Source organism: Schistocerca serialis, chromosome 7 (assembly GCF_023864345.2).
Source record: "Schistocerca serialis cubense isolate TAMUIC-IGC-003099 chromosome 7, iqSchSeri2.2, whole genome shotgun sequence".
Taxonomy (NCBI): domain Eukaryota; kingdom Metazoa; phylum Arthropoda; class Insecta; order Orthoptera; family Acrididae; genus Schistocerca; species Schistocerca serialis.
Genome location: NC_064644.1, coordinates 619,462,618 through 619,485,033, shown reverse-complemented (window position 1 = coordinate 619,485,033; position 22,416 = coordinate 619,462,618).

The following is a 22,416-nucleotide window of genomic DNA, read 5'->3' as shown; positions in this document are numbered from 1 at the left end:
TAGGTGGCAGCGTTGTAAGGAACTACTTGTTTCGTTCGTACTGTGTGATGTTTGGAATGATTGACAGTTAATGGAATAAGTGGGGACTAGGCGAAGGGGGTTCAAAATTTTATTTCGAATGCTAAAAAGTACCAAGATTCAATTTGACATGCCACAGCATCTGTTAAATAAGAATTGCCCATGCTCTTTCAGAAGCAGCACGAACTATGAAACACGAGAAGGCTACCGAAACACAAGTATAGTAGATGCATTACGACTATCTGCTTTTCAGCATGGCAAAAGTTGTCTTCTGATCACCAGATTCGCCTTTTTCTACTGCAGCTGTAGAAATAGATTTTCCAGCATACAAGTATCTTGTTAGACATCCTGCAAGGTAAAACTTTGGACTTACGAAGCTGTATGACTGAAACAGAAAACTGCATTAAGCCTAGTGAGACTGTGTAAAACGCGAAGTGGAAGGTTAGAAACTTGTAAATTCTGCAGGAGTATGTATTCAGAAATGGAGGCTAGTATTAGAGGTAATTGACACAGTAGTAGTAAACACGGAAACTAGATTACAGGACAACCGTGAAACAATTTCCCTATACGTAATGTAAAAAACTACTTAAAATATATCCTTTGACAATGAAAAACTGAAGACAACAGTTTCTGTACAGCAGTTAGGATAAACGTCTGGAGCTTCAGGACCTCCTTCAATCCATTATAAACAATTAATTAAAGAAAGCGTTCTCTGGATGAGTGAAATGACTGTCGTTGGTTCTTACAATTCCACGAACCACCGTGTCTTGAAGAAATAAATAAGCGTGAACGCTGAAACGCGTTAAAGCATACGTTCACAACACATTGGCAAGTGACATTGTCCAGCTTGACTGTGTTGGCTGTAGAGAAGGGAACTTGAAAATAAATTCGGCAGGATTTCATATCTCTCGTCACCGGTTTAAGCCCAGGAAAAAGGGCTGGATGACAGAACAAATTTATAAAAAGGTTAAACTTTGCATTCCTAAGTATTACATCTTGATGAATGTGTACGTGTTCAATATTTCTTGCGTTTATTTATAAAAAAATTTGTAGTTCGTCTTAGTGGAAATGACTTATTTTTAGTGTTTAAGAATAGTTCAGATGCGTTCGAATTAGTGATTCTCAACCTAATCTACCAAAAATGTAACGTTTCGCCATTGGAATTACAACGTTTGTCAACGTCTTTTATTTTGCTTAACCGTGCTGTATTTCCTCGGTCAAGTGTAAATCGCTTTGCAGAGAAATGAATCATTTAGTCAATAATTGTGTGCATACAACAGCACTGAATTTGAATTTCAGTTAAATCCTCCCAGTGGCTAGAAATCGTAATGTAGCGAGACGCTTCTCCTCGCAGCTTACAACCTACGATGTATTTATTTTTCGTTAAGAACGGTTTGATGTTCAGCAGTTCTCAGATATTACGAAAATCATAAGCTACCGTCTAAGTAACAAAGTAAGTCAACTACTTTCCTTCTGTTAGCCACTTCTTTGCCAGCATTTATCTTGGCTTGTCTGGCCTTGTTACTCTTCAGACAGCCAAGACAGACTCCCGTTTCTGTTCCTGTGTAAAACCAACAGGAATCGCGTACACACTTACCATATCAACAAATCACAACACGGGGCACTGTGATCGCGTACTGTAGTCGGTTACGAAACTGGTTCGTTGGTCGACCGACACAACAGTACGTGAGGACCTAGGTCTCACCTTAACACAGAGTGAGGTGGCGCAGTGGCTAGCACACTGGACTCGCATTCGGGAGGACGACGGTTCAATTCCGTGTCCGGCCATCCTGATTTAGGTTTTCCGTGATTTCCCTAAATCGCTCCAGGCAAATGCCGGGATTGTTTCTTCGAAAGGGCCCGGCCGACTTCCTTTCCTAATCCGTTGAGACCGATGACCTCGCTGTGTGGTCTGCTCCCCGAAAACAACCCAACCCACCTCGCCTTAACAGAACGACTCACAGTGCAGCCCAGTGTTTCCGTTCGCGCCATATTTACACGTCTTTCGCCGTAGTTGCCACACCAAGCATAAAAACAAAAGCCGCAAGGCAACCGGAGACCCCTGCGCGTCCGGGGATTAGAATGGGCCCGAGGTATTCCTGCCTGTCGTGAGACTCCTTTTAGTTGCCTCTTACGTTTCACCCTATATTTGACGATTCCCTGTAGGGTTTGACCTCCATTTTTGAAAACTTTCCCGAAGAGCGAGCCAATTTGGCAAAGACGCCTTACATGGTGCATAGTGTCAATGTCCTGAGACACCTCGCATCGTTCATTGATGTAGATCGGCACATCTGTTCATTCTCCAATTGTTGGGTGAGGTCACCCACCTGGGTAGGTATTTTTCCATAATCTGTGCAGTATGTTTTCTCCACTGACGATGCTAATAGACTTGTTTGCTTGGTTGCACCTGATATCCACCACAGTAGCCAGTCTGTTGTGGTGAGGCCACCATGTACCCTGACCACACAGGGTTTGCCGGCCGCAGTGGTCTCGCGGTTCTAGGCACTCAGTCTGGAACCCTGGGACTGCTACGGTCGCAGGTTCGAATCCTGCCTCGGGCATGGATGTGTGTGATATCCTTAGGTTAGTTAGGTTTAAGTAGTTTTAAGTTCTAGGGGACTGATGACCTTAGAAGTTAAGTACCATAGTGCTCCGAGCCATTTGAACCACACAGGGTTCGGTCTGCTGATGCCTGCGCCGTTAACTCTCCATGTATGCCATGGGGTAGATGCCCATCCCTCTGAGGCGTTGGAACTCTCGGCAATGGCCATCTTGCCAGGCGGCCTTTGCTGAGGCTGGGTGGCGCCCGTGGGGAGGGCCATTGTTGGGAGTGGGCAGATGACGTGATAAAGCGTAGTCCATCATCTCTTGATGGTGGTGAAACACCACCAGTCTCTAAGTGTTCGAGCTGAATTCAATGCTAAGAAGTATGAACACCAAATCGTTCCTTCCCTGGCCATACCATGGGAGGAGTGTCATAAGGATGGTAGCGAATCTTACTCGCCCCAGTACCTTGTATGTTCGAGAGCTGATGGGGAATCTTTCGTGACGATGAAGCCTCAATTTTTTGTTGAGCATTTAGAGAACAAGTTTGGGGATGTGGAGGACTGGTCCAAAGGTGTACACTTCGTCTTGCGTGTCCACTGGGGTCCAAGGGATAATCAGGTTGCCACCAGTGCCTTCATCTTGGCCTTTTAGGGTGATACATTGCCCGAGGACGTCAAGGAGATAGTTTACCACTGTGATGTAAAGCCCTGTATCGCTCCCCCGCTGCAGTGCTTTAAGTGCTGTAACTTTGGCCATATGTCTACCCACGGTACTTCCAGCATCATTGCAGATGCGAATCACATCCCAATACTACATGTGCCCCGCCTCCCATCTGTGTCAACTGCAGAGAGCACCATTTGCCTTGCTCACCTGACAGCAGGATTCTCCAGAAAGAAAGGAAAATCATGGAGAGGAAGACCCTGGACCAACTCACCTACACTGACTCTAAGAGAAAATTTGAACACTTGCAGTGGCATAAGACGATGACATACACACAGGATGCAACAACAGATCTGGCACCATCAGCTCCACCAACCCATGGCACATCTCGGAGCTGGAAGACTATACCTGCCCCCTTGATGGTCGGGTGCATTTCCCTACCTGTTGCTCCTGCACCTCCCACTTTGGGAGTAACACCCACCAACCATAGCCCCCCAGGGGGTCCACAACTCTTTTGTGGACACATGCGTAGCGAGCACGGGACCCCGAGCTAATGTGGCCCTCCTTCCTTTCCGGGCTGCATACCTTCCCTTCCCTTTCCGCATCCCTCCACGTCCCCCATCTTCGCCCCCCCCCCTCACCTCTGGCTCTTTCCTTCCCTTTCTGCCCCTCTGGGAGTATGGTTTGTGCCTACGTCCGGAGACGGACGCTCGAAACTGTTCCAAATTCCTTGCTTTTACACTTGCAAGTCCTCGTCCTTCCTCTGTCCTTCTCTTTTCCTTCCCTCTCCTCCTTGCCCTTTTCTCCGCTGCGGCGTTTGAGACCCACTTTTCTTTCCTTTCCCTTTCTCTTTTTTCCTCCCTGTGCGTGTCTGAAGGCCGACCCACGCACTACCATGCGTAGCCGGTGACGGGGTAACGCGTAATTCCCCGCCCCGGGTAGACAGGTAGGACACGTACGTACCCCCTGGTAAAGGCCAGGCCCAGGGAGGGGTGATTACCCGAGCTGATACCTTCCGAAAGTGCCGATTGGTCCCTCCGTCCGTTTGTCGGGAGGTGTGACCTGAGGTGTGAACAATCACCTAAGGCGCGTGTGCCCTCGGTGAGGGCCCCCACAAGGGAGGAGCGTGCCATCGGAGACGCCGGTAATCATGGGGGATTCTTCCGCAATGGTTTCCTCACCTTCCACTATGTCTGCTCACAAACGTAAGTTCACTGAGTCTCAGCCACAGTCAGTTCTTCCGTCGTTGCCACAGTTCCTTGTTGTTTCTCGGTCTGACGAAGGTCACGACTTTTCCACGGTCAACCCTTTCATTATTCAGAAAGGTGTCGACGCAATTGCGGGTCCTGTAAAGTCTTGTTCCAGATTACGGAATGGTACCCTGTTGTTAGAAACACACAGTGCCCTCCAGGCTCAAAAATTGCTGCGTACTTCTCTGCTCCACACCTTCCCTGTCCGGGTGGAACCGCACCGTACCTCAAAATTCCTCGCGTGGAGTCGTTTATACACGCTCCCTCGATGGATTGTCTGACGAAGAAATTAAGCACTACCTGTCTGACCAGGGCGTCACCACTGTTCATCGGGTTATGGAAAGGGTTGACTCGAACATCATTCCAACCCGCACTGTCTTCTTGACATTTGACAAAGTTTAACTCCCATCAAAAATCAAAGCAGGCTATGAGATAATTTCCGTTCGCCCTTATGTCCCAAACCCTACGCGTTGCTATCGATGTCAGCGGTTCAATCACACCAGCCAGTCCTGTTCCAATCCGGCCAAATGTGTTACGTGTGGCAGGGATGCCCATGAGGGTGCTTGTCCACCTCCATCCCCTCGCTGCATCAACTGTATGGGTGACCACGCTGCTTCCTCTCGAGATTGCCCTGTTTTTAAGGACGAAAAGCTGATCCAGGAAATAAGAGTGAAGGAAAAGGTGTCGACCTTTCCTGCTCGAAAGTTACTCGCCAGTCGACAGCCCACCGTGCCTCAGAAAGGAAAATACAGCGCTGTCCTTGCTTCTCCTCGGCCAACAAAGGAGGCGGCCACGCAGACTTGCGACCTCACATTTAGTACCACGGTCGTCATATCGGCCAGCGCAAAGATCGCCCGTTCAACCTCACCTCTTTCGCCTGCCCACTCTCTGGCTCACCCTTCGTCGGGTTCTGCTAAATCTCGAGCCCAAAAGTCAGACGCCAAGTCTACAAAAAAAGAGCATTCTCGTGAAGAGTTTTTACGTACTGCAACTTCACAACCATCGGTTCCTCCTTCATCTAAACATACCTCCAAGAAGGCTACGAAGAAACACAGTTCCTCTCCTCCGCCAAGGCGTGTCCCATCTACAGCACCACCTGGCGGAAATCGCCCTCGGCCATCTTCTGTGTCGCCGAGGCGCACTGTTGGTGGCCGGTCAACTGGCCGATCGTTGGTGGCAGGAGCTGCTCCTGACCAACCTATGGATCAGGATCTTCTGCCTTCGACTGAATGCCATTCCATGCTGTCGGTCGCAAGCTCTGAGCAGTCGTTGAGTTGACAGCACCCTTGGTGACGTTCCTCCATTTTCTGTTCACCCTATGTCCATTATCCACTGGAATATCCGCGGCATTCGCGCCAATCGGGAGGAATTGTCGATCCTCTTACGATCCTACTCGCCGGTCATCTTCTGTCTTCAGGAAACAAAGCTGCGTCCCCATGACCGCTTCGTTCTCCCTCATTTTCAGTCCGTCCGATATGACCTCCCCTCTGTTGAAGGCACTCCAGCCCATGGAGGACTCATGATTCTGCTCCATGATACTCTCCATTATCACCCAATCCCCTTAAACACTTCCTTCCAAGCTGTCGCCGTCCGTCTTTCCCTTTCTGGATACACGTTCTCTCTTTGTACTGTATACATTCCATCGTCTACACCAATGGCACGAGCTGATCTTCATCTTCTTGATCAGCTTCCACACCCCTATTTGCTGGTTGGGGACTTCAATGCCCACCACCCGCTTTGGGGATCTCCACATCCTTGTCCACGTGGCTCACTATTGCTAGACGTCTTCCACCAAGCGGATCTAGTCTGCCTCAACACTGGGGTCCCTACATTTTTGTCTGCCTCCACGGCAAATTTATCCCATTTGGACCTTGCGGTCGGTACTGTTCCGCTAGCTCGGCGCTTCGAATGGTTCGCCCTTGATGATACATACTCGAGTGACCACTTTCCATGTGTTCTTCGACTGCAGCCTCAACTGCCATATATGCGCTCGCGACGCTGGAAGTTTGCCCAAGCCGATTGGACACTTTTTTCGTTTCTAGCGACATTCGATGACCTTCGCTTTCCCAGCGTCGACGATGTCACACATTTTACCGACGTTATTCTCACAGCTGCGGAACATTCAATACCACGCACCTCCGACTTGCCCCGGCGCCCTCCAGTTCCTTGGTGGAACGAGGCATGCCGTGACGCAATACGTGAGCGGCGACGTGCTCTTCGCATTTTCCGTCACCATCCCACTTTGTCCAACTGTATCCGATATAAGCAGCTCCGTGCGCGATGCCGTCGCGTCATCCGCGATAGCAAGAAGGCAAGCTGGAAATTCTTTACTAGCTCATTTAACAACTTCACTCCCTCCTCGGAAGTTTGGAGTCGGCTTCGACGGTTCTCAGGCGCGCCTAGTTTCTCTCCGGTCTCAGGGCTCACTGTCGCGCATGATACCTTAATGGACCCCGTCGTAATTTCTAACTCATTGGGTCAGCACTTTGCTGAGATTTCGAGCTCTTCAAATTACCCGCCAGCGTTTCTCCCGAAGAAACGTGCAGCGGAAGTGCGACATCTTGCTTTCTCCTCTCAAAATCGCGAAAACTACAATACTGTTTTCTCCATGCGCGAACTCCAACATGCACTCTCTTCTTCTCGCTCCTCCGCCCCAGGACCGGATGGTATCCATGTCCAAATGTTGCTGCATTTATCAACCCATAGCCTGCGTTACCTCCTTCGCCTTTATAATCGAATTTGGACCGACAGTACCTTTCCCAGGCGATGGCGGGAAGCTATTGTCGTTCCCGTTCCGACACCTGGAAAGGACAAACATCTCCCCTCTAGCTATCGCCCCATTTCTCTCACGAGTAGTGTCTGTAAGGTTTTGGAGCGTATGGTGAATTACCGTTTAGCTTGGTGGCAGGAGTCCCGCGGTCTTTTAACACCAGCCCAATGCGGATTCCGAAAGCATCGTTCTGCTGTTGACCATCTTGTTGCTCTCTCCACTTATATCATGAACAATTTTCTCCGGAAACGCCAAACGGTAGCAATATTTTTTTATCTGGAGAGAGCGTACGATACCTGTTGGAGGACAGGCATCCTCCGCACACTGTTCTCTTGGGGCTTTCGAGGCCGGCTGCCCCTTTTTCTTCGCGAATTTATGGCAGAGCGCACATTTAGAGTGCGGGTGAACACTACTCTCTCCCGTACTTTCTCCCAAGAAAACGGGGTACCCCAGGGCTCCGTGCTGAGTGTTGTACTGTTTGCCATCGCCATTAGTCCAATTATGGATTGTCTCCTTCCTGATGTCTCGGGCTCCCTCTTTGTGGACGATTTTGCGATCTACTACAGCTCTCAAAGGACCAGCCTTCTTGAAAGACGTCTTCAAGGATGTCTCGATCGCCTCCACTCGTGGAGCATCGAAACCGACTTCCGTTTCTCACCCAGTAACACCGTTTGTGTTAATTTTTGGCGACGTAAGGAGTTTCTTCCGCCCTCCTTACATCTAGGTCCTGTCAACCTTCCGTTTTCCGACGTCGCTAAATTCTTGGGTCTTATGTTTGACAGAAAACTGTGCTGGCCCTCCCACGTTTCCTATCTTTCGGCTCGCTGTCTGCGTTCCCTTAACACCCTCCGTGTCCTGAATGGTACCTCTTGGGGAGCGGACCGGGTGGTCCTTCTCCGCCTCTATCGCGCCTTAGTGCGCTCGAAATTGGATTATGGAAGCATAGTCTACTCCTCTGCTCGGCCGTCTATTCTTCGGCGTCTCGACTCTATCCACCACCGTGGATTACGTTTAGTGTCTGGAGCTTTTTACACCAGCCCTGTGGAAAGCCTTTATGCTGAGACTGCTGAACCTCCGCTGTCCAATCGGCGGGCAGTCCTTCTGAGTCGTTATGCTAGCCATCTGTCTTCCATGCCTGCTAATCCAGCCCATAAACTTTTTTTCGACGCCTCCTTTGATGTCGGGTATGCAGGCCGCTCCTCCTCCCTACTACCCCCGGGAGTCCGCTTCCGTCAACTGCTCCATTCTCTTTCCTTCCGCTTTCCTAAAACCTTCTTGACAACTTGGGGTACAGCACCGCCTTGGCACCGTCCCCGGATCGACTTGCTCAGAGACCTATGTCAATTTCCCAAGGATGGTACCCCTACACTTGTTTACCGTCGGGCATTTGCTGCTCTATGTGCACAAATGACGGAAGCCACATTTATTTACACCGATGGCTCGAAAACATCGTTAGGTGTAGGGAGTGCCTATATTGTTGGCGACACCCCAAATCACTTTCGGCTTCCCGACCAGTGTTCGGTTTATACTGCGGAGCTTTACCCTGTTCTCCAGGCTGTCCACTACATCCGCCGCCATCAGCGGATACAATACGTAATCTGCTCAGATTCTCTCAGCTCTCTCCTAAGTCTCCAAGCTCTTTACCCTGTGCACCCTCTGGTCCACCGGATTCAGGACTGTCTGCGCTTGCTCCACCTGGGGGGCGTCTCAGTGGCGTTCCTCTGGCTCCCGGGACACGCTGGTATCTGTGGAAATGAGGCGGCCGATATAGCGGCCAAGGCTGCAGTCTCTCTTCCTCGGCCAGCTCTTCAGTCTCTTCCGTTTACCGATCTACGGAGCGGTTTATGTCGCCAAGTTACTCATTTATGGCATGCCCATTGGTCAACACTTCCCCACAATAAATTGCGGGAAGTGAAAGCCGTTCCTTGCGCTTGGACCTCTTCCTCCCGAACGCGTCGTCGGGAGGAGGTAATTTTAGCTCGACTCCGGATAGGGCACTGTCTTTTTAGTCATCGACATCTTTTAAGCGGTGATCCTCCCCCACTCTGTCCCCACTGCTCTCAGCTGTGGACGGTCAGACACCTTTTAATTGAATGCCCCTATTTTAATCCGTTACGCTCCCGTCTACAGCTATCGCCTGATCTATCGTCGATTTTAGCAGATGACACGCGCTCAGCTGACCGCGTTCTACAGTTTATTAGTGACAGTGAAATGACGTCAGTCATTTGAAGCTTTTTTTTGGGGGACAACCAACCCCTTTCTATAGTGGATTTTTAAGCATTCCTTCTGCCTTTAGTTACTCAAATTTTATGATTTTGTTCCCTTTGCTGCTGATTTTAAATTTCGTTTTTTTCCTGTTTTCTACGTCACGGGCTGGGCGCTAATGACCATAGAAGTTTTGCGCCCTAAAACCACAAACAAAAAAAAAAAAAAACCACCAACCATAGGGGACATCCATCCCCACTTCTAAACTGGAGGAGTGCAAGTCTTCTTTGCTTCTCCCACTAGGAAAGGGTCTCTTGGGTCGCTCCCTTCCCAGGTTTCTTCTAGTTGGAAAGAAGACACCTGCCAGTGGCTGAAGAGCCCAAGAGCAGCTGGTGGTAGAGCTCCATGCTCATCCTGAGTCCCAGAGGCTGAGCCAGTGAAGTCCTCCCAGCCAGAGAAACCCAAGAAGCAGCGAGAGAAATCAAAAAAGAAAACCCCTAAGACCAAGGAAATTGCTACATACAAGCTCTGCAGCTGAGGATGTGGCGGAGATTTTGGCTTCCTGAGGACCTAGATCTCGCCAGACCATCGGACACAATGGGTACAGACTGCTCAGGCAATAAATCGGTGGCAGCAGGTGACTGAGGCGTAACCTCCCTCATTGAACGTTCCATACCCTCCCATTCTCACGATGTCAGCCTGCAGTGGAAGTGAGGCGTTTTTTTCCACCGCCAGGCTGAGCTACAGCAACTGTTAAACTTTACACCTGCTATCTCGTTTGCTGTCCAGGAAACCTGGTTCCCAGTAATGCGGCCCCTGACCTGGGTGGCTATAAGGGATATTACAGGAACTGTAGCAACTATAATCAAGAGTCAGGTGGAATTTGCATTTATATCCTAAATGGTCAGTAGTGAACATGTACCACTTAAAACCCCTCTTGAAGTTGTGGCTGTCAGAATGACGTGGGAAATAACTGTCTGCCTGTGTTCACTACCTTATCAAACAATGAAAGGAGTGTTGGGAGTTACACATCTCCACCATTGGGTTCCACACTTCACCTTCCGAAGTCTGGCCAAAGATCAAACGTCTTTTCGGGTACCAGGCCCTAACAACTGTCCCCGGTGTTAACATAAATAGCGAGTTATGTACCGACGCAAACGCCACTGCGGAACATTTTCCTCAGAGATTACCCCCCAAGCCTCCCCCCTATGGGTCTGGGGTAAGAATAGGCCCGAGGTATTCCTGCCTGTCGTAAGAGGCGACTAAAAGGAGTTTCAACCATTTCGGCCTTCCATGTGATGGTCCCCCTTGGGGTTTGACCTCCATTTTTCGAAATTCTGCACAAGTACGAGCCTTTTGGGGAAGGACGCCTTAGGTGGTGTACCACTGGTCCTCAGTGCACTAAGACCTTGGCACTCAGTATTGTACTGGCGTTGTAACCATACCCATTATTCATCAAATTGGGCCTAAACGCCTCATGGGTTGTACAAGTTACGCCCATAGTGTGTCCCCATCTGCACCTACGATCATGATGGACTTTCCATAGCACCAGAAATCCAGCACAGTAGCCAGCCCATTGTGGTGGGGTCGTCATGTACCCTCTAGGTTGTAGCCCCCTGACAACACAGGGATCGTACTGCCGATACCTGAGCTGCACCCTCCCCATGTCGGCCAAGGAGTAGATGCCTGTCTCCTTGGGGCATCAAGACTCCCGGCAACGGTCATCCTGCCAGGTGGCCCTTGCTGAGGCTGGGTGGCGCCCGTGGGGAGAGCCCCTGCTCGGAGTGGGTGGTATCGGGGCGGACGTTTCGCAGATGAAACGTCAACACGTATCAGGTCGCTCTGCGGCCAAGTCTTTAAAAAGGAAAGGTACTGTTTCTAGTTCTGGTTCTCCTGCCCTTTCCCCCTTGGCCACTCCCTGGGAGGAGGGACAGGCCCGCCGGCTTGGGGCGAAGTACTTCCCCCGCTATTTGGTCTGTTCTCGAACCGATGGGGGGACGTTCGCCACCTCCAAGCCCATGTTCTTTGTTCAGTACATTGAGGACATTTTCGGGGAAATCTAGGCTCTTAGTAAAATGCGTTCGGGGTCCGTTCTTATAAAGACCACCTCCGCCACACAGTCGGCGGCGCTCCAGGCGTGCGACCGCCTAGGGGACATCCCAGTGCCCATTGTCCTTCATCTGGCACTAAATAGGACGCAGGGGGTTATTTTTCATCGGGACCTCCTGCTGCAATCTGATGAGGAGCTCAGGGCCAACCTGGAGTGCCGGGGCGTGCATTTCGTCCGGCGAGTCCAGCGTGGCCCCAAAGACCGTCGCATCGACACCGGGGCCTTCATCCTCGCCTTTGAGGGGGACGTTCTCCCGGAGAAGGTAAAGGTGATGTGCTACCGGTGCGACGTGCGACCTTACGTCCTGCCTCCTATGTGCTGTTTTCGGTGTTCGCGCTTTTGGCACATGGCGTCTCAGTGTGAGGCTGAGCCCCTTTGTGGTGACTGTGGACGTCCTCTTCATGAGGAACATACATGCACCCCACCACCTCAGTGCGTTAATTGTCCTGGCATCCACTTGCCCAGATCCTCAGACTGCCCCGCATATCAGAAGGAGAAGAAGATACAACAACTCAAAACTTTGGATCGGCTCTCTTATTCTGAGGCCAGGAAGAAGTATGACCACCTCCATCCCATGCCATTGACCACTTCGTTTGCCTCAGTTGTATCCACTCCTTCCGCGGTATCCTCACCCCCATCCTGTCCCCCCCTCCACCTCCTCCCCCCATCCGGGGTCTCTGCCTCTGCCTCCCAAATCCTCCTCCACCGTGGCCCCCGCCCCCTCTGCCCCAGGGGCCACCCTTCCTCCTCCTCCTCCTCCTCCTCCTCCTCCTCCTCCTCCTCCTCCTCCTCCTCCTCCTCCCCCCCCCCACCGCCTGAGAAGCGATCATCTTCTCAGGCGTCCATTGGGAAGACGTTCCGGACCCCAGCTTCCGAGGTCCGGCGTTCCAAAACGGACCCCGCGCGTGAGGACCTTCTTCGGGTCCAGCCCACCATCCCTGTGCCTCCTCGGCCTTCCAAGAAGACCTCCAAGAAGAAGTCTCTATACCCCTCTCCACCCCGGCGCGTTTCGTCTGACGCTCCATCCGTGAGTTGCTGCTCCCGGCCGTCCTCAGTTTCGCCGGGACGCTCTGCTGCCAGGTGCTCAGCTGGCCTCTCGTCGGCAAATGATGCTGCCCCTCCTACACAACCAGGGACAGCGGCCGCAGCTGGCGACGACTCGATGGAACAGGATCCGCCTCCCGCCGGTTGTAGCGTTGTTCCCTCGAAACCTGGCCCTCCGCGGCCTTTGATGTGACCAGCTCTTCCCCCGTCTCGTTCCTCGTCTTTTTTGACTAGTGATGACCTTGTTACATTGGAACATAAAAGGTATTCGATCTAATCGGGAGGAATTACAACTGCTCCTCTGCCTGCACTGTCCGCTCGTCCTTGGTCTCCAGGAAACCAAGTTGCGCCCGACCGACCATATTGCCTTTACCCACTATACCTCGGAGCAGTATGATCTCACCCCTGTGGACGGTATCCCAGCTCATGGTGGAGTCATGTTGCTCGTTCAGGACGATGTCTATTACCACCCCATCACATTGACCACCCCACTCCAAGCAATAGCTGTCCGTATTACTCTTTCTGCTTTTACTTTTTCAGTTTGTGCCATCTGCACTCCATCGTCATCTGCTGTTAGTCGGGCTGACATGATGCACCTGATCGTTCAGCTTCCCCCGCCGTTTTTATTGTTTGGCGACTTCAATGCCCATCATCCCCTTTGGGGCACTCCTGCATCCTGTCAAAGAGGCTCACTCTTGGAGTATGTCTTCAACCATTTCAATCTTGTCTGCCTCAATACTGGCGCCCCGACTTTCCTCTCGGACTCTACTCATACCTACTCCCACTTGGACCTACCGATCTGTTCTACCTCTCTTGCCCGTCGGTTCGAGTGGTATGTCCTTTCTGACACCCATTCGAGCGACCACTTTCCCTGTGTCGTTCGTCTCCTACACCACACCCCATCGAGCTGGAACATACCGAAAGATGACTGGGTACTTTACTCCTCCCTGGTGACTTTTCCGGAACCACGATTTTTTCAGTTGTGACAGTCAGGTCGAATACCTCACGGCTGTTATCATCAATGCTGCCGAATGTTCCATTCCTCGTACTAACTCTTCTTCACGTCGCGTCTCCATCCTCTGGTGGAACGAGGCTTGTAGAGACGCTCTCCGTGCTCGACGACGTGCTTTACGCACCTTTCGCCGCCATCCTACGTTGGCGAATTGTATTGGATACAAACGACTCTGGGTGCAGTGCTGTAGAGTCATCAAAGACAGCAAAAAAGCTTGTTGGGCCTCTTTCACCAGCTCCTTTAATAGTTTTACTCCCTCTTCTGTCGTCTGGGGTGGACTGCGCCGGCTGTCGGGCATTAAGGCCCACTCCTCGGTACCTGGCCTGGCCTCAGGTAATTAGGTCCTCGTTGAACCTGTGGTTGTCTCCAACGCCTTCGGCCGGTTTTTCGCGGAGGTTTCAAGCTCCACCCATTACCACCCTGCCTTCTTTCCCAGGAAAGAGGCAGAAGAGGCTCGGCGACCTTCCTTCCACTCGGAAATATATAATGCCCCCTGTACTATGCGGGAACTCGAGTGTGCGCTTGCACTGTCCCGGTACTCTGCTCCGGGGCCAGATGACATTCACATTCAGATGTTGGCACACCTTTCTCCGGCGGGCGAAAGCTTCCTTCTTCGTACCTACAATCGCATCTGGACCGAAGGTCAGGTCCCCATGCGTTGGCGTGATGCTGTCGTTGTTCCTATACCCAAACCCGGGAAGGATAGACACCTTCCTTCTAGTTACCACCCCATTTCTGTTACAAGCTTTGTCTGTAAGGTGATGGAGCGCATGGTTCATGCTCGGTTAGTTTGGATTCTTGAATCTCGACGGCTACTTACCAATGTCCAATGCGGCTTTCGTCGCCGCCGCTCCGCTGTTGACCACCTTGTGACCTTGTCGACATTCATCATGAACAACTTTTTGCGAAGGCGCGAAACGGTAGCTGTGTTCTTCGAATTGGAAAAGGCTTATGATGCCTGTTGGAGAGGAGGTATCCTCCGCACTATGCACAGGTGGGGCCTACACGGTCGCCTGCCCCTTTTTATTGATTCCTTTTTAACGGATCGAAAGTTTAGGGTACGTGCGGGTTCTGTATTGTCCAACGTCTTCCTCCAGCAGAACGGAGTGCCTCAGGGCTCCGTCTTGAGCGTAGCCCTTTTTGCCATCGCGATCAATCCAATTATGGATTGCAAACCACATAATGTCTCAGGCTCTCTCTTTGTCGATGACTTCGCGATCTACTGCAGTGCCCAGAGAACATGCCTCCTGGAGCGCTGCCTTCAGCGTTCTCTAGACAGCCTCTACTCATGGAGCATGGCAAATGGCTTCTGGTTCTCTGAAGAGAAGACGGTTTGCATCAGCTTTTGGCGATATAAAGCGTTCCTTCCGCCATCCTTACATCTTGGTCCCATTGTCCTCCCATTCATGGAAACATCTAAGTTTCTAGGGCTCGCGTTGGACAGGAAACTGTTGGTCTCTGCATGTCTCTTATTTGGCGGCCCGCTGTACACGTTCCCTTAATGTCATCAGAGTTCTTAGTGGTTCATCTTGGGGAGTGGATCGCACTGTCCTGCTTCGTTTGTATCGGTCCATAGTCTGATCGAAGCTGGATTATGGGAGCTTCGTCTACTCGTATGCTCGGCCATCCCTCTTACACCGTCTCAACTCCATCCACCATCAGGGGTTACGTTTTGCGACCGGAGCCTTATACACTAGTCCCGTCGAGAGTCTTTATGCTGAAGCTGCCGAATTACCATTGACCTACCGGCGCGACATACTGCTTTGTCGGTATGCCTGCCGGCTGTTGTCTATGCCTGACCACCCCTCTTACCAGTCCTTCTTCACCGATTCTCTCGACCGTCAGTAAGGGTTGTATGTGTCTGCCCTGCTGCCCCCCAGAGTCCGCTTCCGTCGCCTGCTTCGACAATTGGATTTTGCCCTCCCTACCACCTTCAGAGACACCACCTTGGCTCCAGGCTCCGGTTCATATTTATCTCGACCTCATCTCACTCCAGAAAGAGGGTACTCCGGCTGCAGTGTATTGCTTACAGTTTGTCGAACTTCGTGCTCGACTTGCCGGTCACACCTTTATTTTCACTGATGGTTCCAAAACTGACGATGGTGTCGGCTGTGCCTTTGTCGTCGGGGCCGCCACCTTTAAATACTGGCTCCTCGACCAATGTACCAGCTTTACGGCCGAGCTTTTTGCTCTATCAGGCCGTTCAGTATGCCCGCCGCCATCGCCATTCATCGTATGTACTCTGCTCTGACTCACTCAGTGCTCTTCAGAGCCTTGGGCTCCCTATCCGGTCCATCCCTTGATTCAACAGATACAGCAGTCCCTCCATTCTTTCGCTGATAATGGTTCCCCTGTCAGATTTCTGTGGGTTTCCAGACATGTAGGAGTGCCTGGGAATGAGGCTGCGGGTGCTGCAGCCACGGCTGCAGTCCTCCTGCCTCGGCCAGCCTCCCATTATGTCCCGTCATCTGACGTCGTGGGGATGTTTGTAAGAGGCTTGTGTCGTTGTGGTGGGATGCTTGGTCATCCCTCCAAGGAAACAAGCTCTGGGCAGCAAAACCGATCCCAACTGCTTGGACAACCTCCTCCCTACCATCTCGGCGAGAGGAGGTCCTTCTGACCAGGTTGCGGATTGGGCATTGCCGGTTTAGCCACCGCTACCTGCTCTCCGGTGACCCAGCCCCGCAGTGCCCTTGTGGTCAGGCATTAACAGTGCGCCATGTTTTATTGTCGTGTCCCCGCTTTAGTCAGTCTCGTGTTGTCCTGTCCCTGCCATCTACTTTACCGGCTATTTTAGCTGATGACGCTCGAGCAGCTGTTCGTGTTCTGCGTTTTATAACTTTGACTGGCTTGTCCAAAGACATCTAACCTTTTTACTTATTTTATCTGCATATTTGTCAGGTCTTTCTGGTGTGCCCCCCTCCCCTTGAGTTTTACTAGATTCCATTTGCTCTAACAGTGACTGGGCGCTAATGACCTCAGTAGTTGTGCGCCCTTAAACCCCACAAAAAAAAACAACCCAAGCCTTTCAAGCGGCTAGAAGGGAATGTCCTTATATTCATTACACATTGCAGTGAATCCTATAATGCCCCATCTACAGAATGGGAGCTTCTCAGTGCCGTTGTACATTGCCCCGACAGCTCCTTGGCCTGATCACATACACAGCCAGATGATTAAACATCTTTCATCTGACTACGAGCGATTTCTTCTCGTGATCTTCGACCGGTTTTTGAATTCTTCCCGTGGTGTAATTGACATCAGGTCTAACAGAGGCTGAAATACAATCTTACCTCTCTGATCAGGGTGCCATTGCCGTTCATTTTGTAATGAAAAAGGTAGATTCCTGCTTAGTGCCCACCTGCACTCTTTGTTACCTTTGGTAGTGGTGCTTCTGTAAAAGCTCAAAGTAGGTTACGAAATTATAACCGTCCAGCCATACATTTCGAACCTAATGCACTGCACCCAGTGCAATTATTTTAACCACACTAGAACGTCTTTTGTCAAGTCACCAGTAGTAGGGATGAGCACGAGGGCGATTTTCCACCTCCTCTCCCTCGGCAGCTGCTGAGGTGACACCCCTACATCTTCTCATCATGACTATTCACCAGTGGAATGCTCACAGCCTTTGGTCACACAGAGGATTTACAGCTGCTTCTAGCGCTGCAGCGGCCCTCTGTACTCTGCCTTTAGGAAACTAAATTGCGCCCTTGCAACTGCTTCGAGGATTCACATTACTTACTGATTCGTTTTGACCTTCCATCTGAGGTTGGCATTCCAACTTGTGGGGGCGTCATGCTGCTCATATGGGATGACCTTCATAGTCAACCCATCTCCATGACTCTGTCATAATGCTGTTGCAGTTCACCTCCTTCCCTGCCTGTCTTCTTCCCTGTGTACAATTTGTCGCTCTGTCATTCGCTGTCACCAGGGCAGTCTTCATTCAGCTTATTGGGCAGCTACTTCCCCACTTTAGCTACTCAGTGACTTTAATGCACATCATCCCCTTTGAGTTTCTCCCAGTACCTGTCAGAGGTGTCCTCTAGGCTGAAATTCTTAACCAACTTAACCCCTTCTGCCTTAACACTCCAGCACCCACTTTCCTTTCCTCGCACACCTATTCCCATTTGGACCTATCATTCTGCACTGCCCAGCTCGCCCGTAGTCTTAAGTGGTCCGTTTTTTCTGACACATACTCGAGCGCCCATTTCCTTTGTGCTCTCCATTTGCTGACTGCTACCTGACCTGTGCGCACACCAAAATGGCAGCTTACAATGACTGACTGGCAGGCCAATATTACCCTTACTGCTGCAGAACGTTCCATTCCCCACACTTCGTCTTTGCGACGTGTTGCAGTCACTTGGTGGACCGAGGCAGGCCTCGATGAAATTCGCGCAGAGAGACGTGCTCTCAGCGTTTTTAACAGCCACCCTACGCTACCCAACTGCATTTGTTATGAACAGATGTGTGAAAAGCGTCAGAATTCTTCAGGATAGCAGAAGATCTAGACGTATTTCATTCACTAGTAACAATTCCACACCTTAATCTGTTTAGTGGACCAACCTCGGACGGCTCTCTGGAACAAAGATTCATTCCCCAATTTCTGGCCTGACAGCTGGCAATGTTATTGTGGACCCTACTGGTATCTCCAACACCTTGGGCCGCCATTTTGCGGAAGTCACGAGCTATTCCCACTATCATCCTGCCTTCGTCCATCAGAAACAAGCGAACCTTTAACAAAGCTAATACACAATTTGAACATAATTTTTGGTTAGTGAAAGAAAAGCATTAGAAGAAGAGTACTGCATCGTAAAATATTAATAGTTAGAAAAAATTGGCTTTAAACTTCTAAACATCGATAAATACACAATAAATGCATGATTTACACCTGATATTCATTTTGTAAATGGCGCAGTCAAATAATCGCTGCTTTGTCAGTCTGTTCCTTCTTAAAATTAAATGTTCTTGCGTGTGCGTAAGTACATTATATCTACACCCGAGTTACCGAAATGTTTGTCAGTAGTTTCACATAGTTTTTACACAAAATAAAAATACAACTCGTAGCAATGCTATGAAGTACGTCTTAACATATCGGCGACCAAAAGTACAAAGATAATGGTCTCTAGAATATTTCTTAACGAAAGATAGATTGTTCTTGTGTTTCGCAGCTCCTTGCTATCAAGCGTTGAGGCAATGATTTTAAATATCTGCGCCCAGCGGGTCATAGTGTTTATTTAATTTAAACGCTGGGCGCGCGTTTTGGTACAGGCGCATATTAGAAAAAAATTCATGTCTTTACTCTCGCACTGTGATGCTTAGCATCTTTACGAACTACAGCTCGTTGGCTGTCCCTTGCTTTAATGACAAATATCTCACATGCGAAGTAGCTGAAATCCAATAATATAACAATATAACTGCAAATTTTGGAGTATTTCAATATATATATTATGTTGCCATTCCACAAATGGTAAACATTGTTTCAGAATGGAATAACTATTCTAGTGTGTTGTAACAGGGACAGAAAATGCATGTAAAAATGTTAGGTAGGGCAATGAATAACGTAGTTGTGGATGAATTCAGTGTTTCACATCATGAAACACTTGAACTCGTGATACAATCGAAGTAAATGATTCTCTATCGCTTTTGTGGCTATCCATCGAAGATACATATGTTCTCCACGAGACTGATGGCAGTAAGAGATGTGTATCCAGATGGTGCTGATGAAACCAATGCCGTTCTGGCAAGACTCGCTAGCACGTGAACAAGTATACCCCATATTCCTCTTTTGACAGTGATGCTGAAGATTATTTTCCTGAAGAAGTGTCCGTACAAGGGACGAAAAAGCTGCAGGAAAGTCTGAACTTCTCTGGAAGAAGGGGACGTTGCTCCAGTCACAGGACTAATTCCTGCATCAGCTGCTGCTGAGCTAGTAACTCTTATTGAACATTTTAGAACTCAGGAGGTGGATGACATGCTTCACAACTTGGTACACCAGTCAAATCAGTATAGCATACAGAAGACAGGAACAGTGGACACACAAAAGTTGGAACTGGAACAAATGTTAGGCATGTATCTTAGAATGAGACTTAATCAAATCCTAGCATTCGTTGCTACTGAGAGACCCATATGACTACCCATTGATTCGTACCATTATCTCAGAAAACAGATTTGAAAAACTGTTGAGCGTCCTCCATTCCGAACATTCATTAGTGGCTCACAGCACTAGGGCAACCCCTGGAAAATAACCCATGACTGAATCAAATCAGAAAAAATTGTTTGAAAACTTTAAAAGCAACCATTACTTAGACACCGTAGTGGTGTTCTTGAAGTCAAACGCACCATGAAACAACATGCGCAAAAACAAACCTATGAGGTAGGGATTCAAGGGGTAGGGCACGAAATTCTGGCTACTTACACGACTGACATTTCTCATGGTGTAGCAGGAAAAATATAAAATGGAACAGAAAAGCAGGGGAAGGACTCCCATGTTAAGTAGTCGTAAAATTCACACGTTGCCAGAAAACTAAAATTTCAAGGTACACCCGACAAATTCTTTACGAATGACACACCTTAGTACCTGTTGAATAGAGGCATCTTTCCCATTGGGACATTAAGAGCAAATAAGCTGAAAAATCGACGTGCCCAACGAGAAGACATGAAGGATGGAGAACGAGGAGCAATGGCATGTCCAACAAACGATGCAGGGAGATACATTGTAGTGATATGGTACGATAACAAACGTGTTACTTTGTCAGATTTCGTTGGTATAATACACACGTAGACCATATCACAAAGACCGAGGGAGGTGGCGCAGTGGTTAGACACTGGACTCGCATTCGGGAGGACGACGGTTCAATCCCGCGTCCGGCCATCCTGATTTAGGTTTTCCGTGATTTCCCTAAATCTCTCCAGGCAAATGCCGGGATGGTTCCTTTCAAAGGGCACGGCCGACTTCCTTCCCCTTCCTTCCCTAATCCGATGAGACCGATGACCTCACTGTCTGGTCTCCTTCCCCAAAACCAACCAACCATATCACAAAGACAATACGTGCAAGTCCCAAGAGAAGACGTTATTGCGTCTTACAATACGTGTATGGGTGGTACTAATCTGACTGACAAATCATCACTATACAAATAAAACATAACATCGATGAGGTAGTACTTATACAGCTTCCGGCACACAATTAAAATTGGGGTAGTCACCAGGTTACTCGAATATAGTAGAGACTGCAGGTTTCTTAAAGAACGTCACATTCCACTGCACCAATTAAAAACGCAAATTTCGGGTAGACTGTTAGCTGGAAAGAAAAATGAAAGCGAGGACGCCCAAGTAAAGAGGACATGTGAAAGAGCTACGACAACAGTTCTGCCAGTTGTAGACTGGCAACAGGAAAAGTACGATAATTGGCCTGTATGGGAGGAAACAAGAGGACGATGGTAGATGAGTTTCAAGTGTGCTGTGTGCATCTATATCCAACAAATGACCGTGAGGTGCATGGCAGGGGTTACGTCCCACTGTACCAGTTACTAGGGTTTCTCCCTGTCCTATTCACATGTACAGCGCAGGAAGAGCGATCGTTTGAATGCCTCTGTGCGTGCATCTTATACTAACGATCTCAGTGTGGGCAATACGTAGGGGGTTAGGCAGTAATCGCAGAGTAATCAAAGCCGGTTCTAGAAATTTTGACAGACTTTCTCGGGATAGTTAACTCTTACCTTGGAGAGTATGTTCCTTCAGCATCTCTCCCACGAATTAAACCTATGACAGTTCGTGCTGCCCTTCTGTGTATACGTTACTTATCTTCTGTTAATCCTATCTCGTATAGGTCCCACATACTTCAGCAATATTCTAGAACTTGTCGCACGAGTGATTTGTGAGCCATCTACGTTTTACACAGATTGAATGTGGTCAGTATTCTCTCAATAAACCAGTGTGCCGCCTGCTTTACCCACTGCTGAACCTATGATAATTCCATTTCATGTCCCTGCACAGTGTTAGACCCAGGTAGCTGTATGAGCTGTCCTATTCCACCAGCGACTCACTGATGTTATAGTGAAAGGATACCAAGTTTCTAGTTTCGTGAACTGCAAAATTTCACATTTATGAACATTCAGAGCAAGTTCCCAATCTCTGCAGCATATTGAAACCTTAACATCTTACTGAGTATTTATGCAGCTTCTCTCAGATAGTAATTAATTATAGAAAACTGCAGAAAGCCTGATTTTACTACTAGTGCTGTCTGTAGGCTCATTAATGTACAAACAGCACGGGTCCCAATACACTTCCCAGGGCCACACTGGTGAATGTTATTTCAGCTGGCGATGTGTGTCCATCCAAGTCAACATGCTGTGGCCTCCCAACCAAAAGTTCCTGAAGCCAGTCACAAATTTCACTTCATACTCCACATGATGGTACATTTGACAATAAGTGTAGGTGTGATAGTTCGTCAGATGCTTATGGGAAATCAAGAAACACTGCATCTGCCTGGTTGTCGTGATGTCATCTGAGAAGTGCAGGTTGGGTGGCACATGATAGTTTCCGAAATCCATGCGAGTTGGCATTGAGGTGGTCATTCTGTTCAAAACAAAGTACCCATTATGTTAGAGCTCTGAACATCATCTAAGATTCTAGAAAAAGTCGATGACAAGGATACTGGAAGGTAGAACTCTGCTTCATTTCTATACCTTCCTTATAGATGGGTATGACCTGTGCGTTTTCACGAGAACTGGGTACAGTTTCTTGTTCAAGGGATCTAAGATAGATGATAAGAGGGCTAACTCAGCCGCAAATTCAGTATAGAATC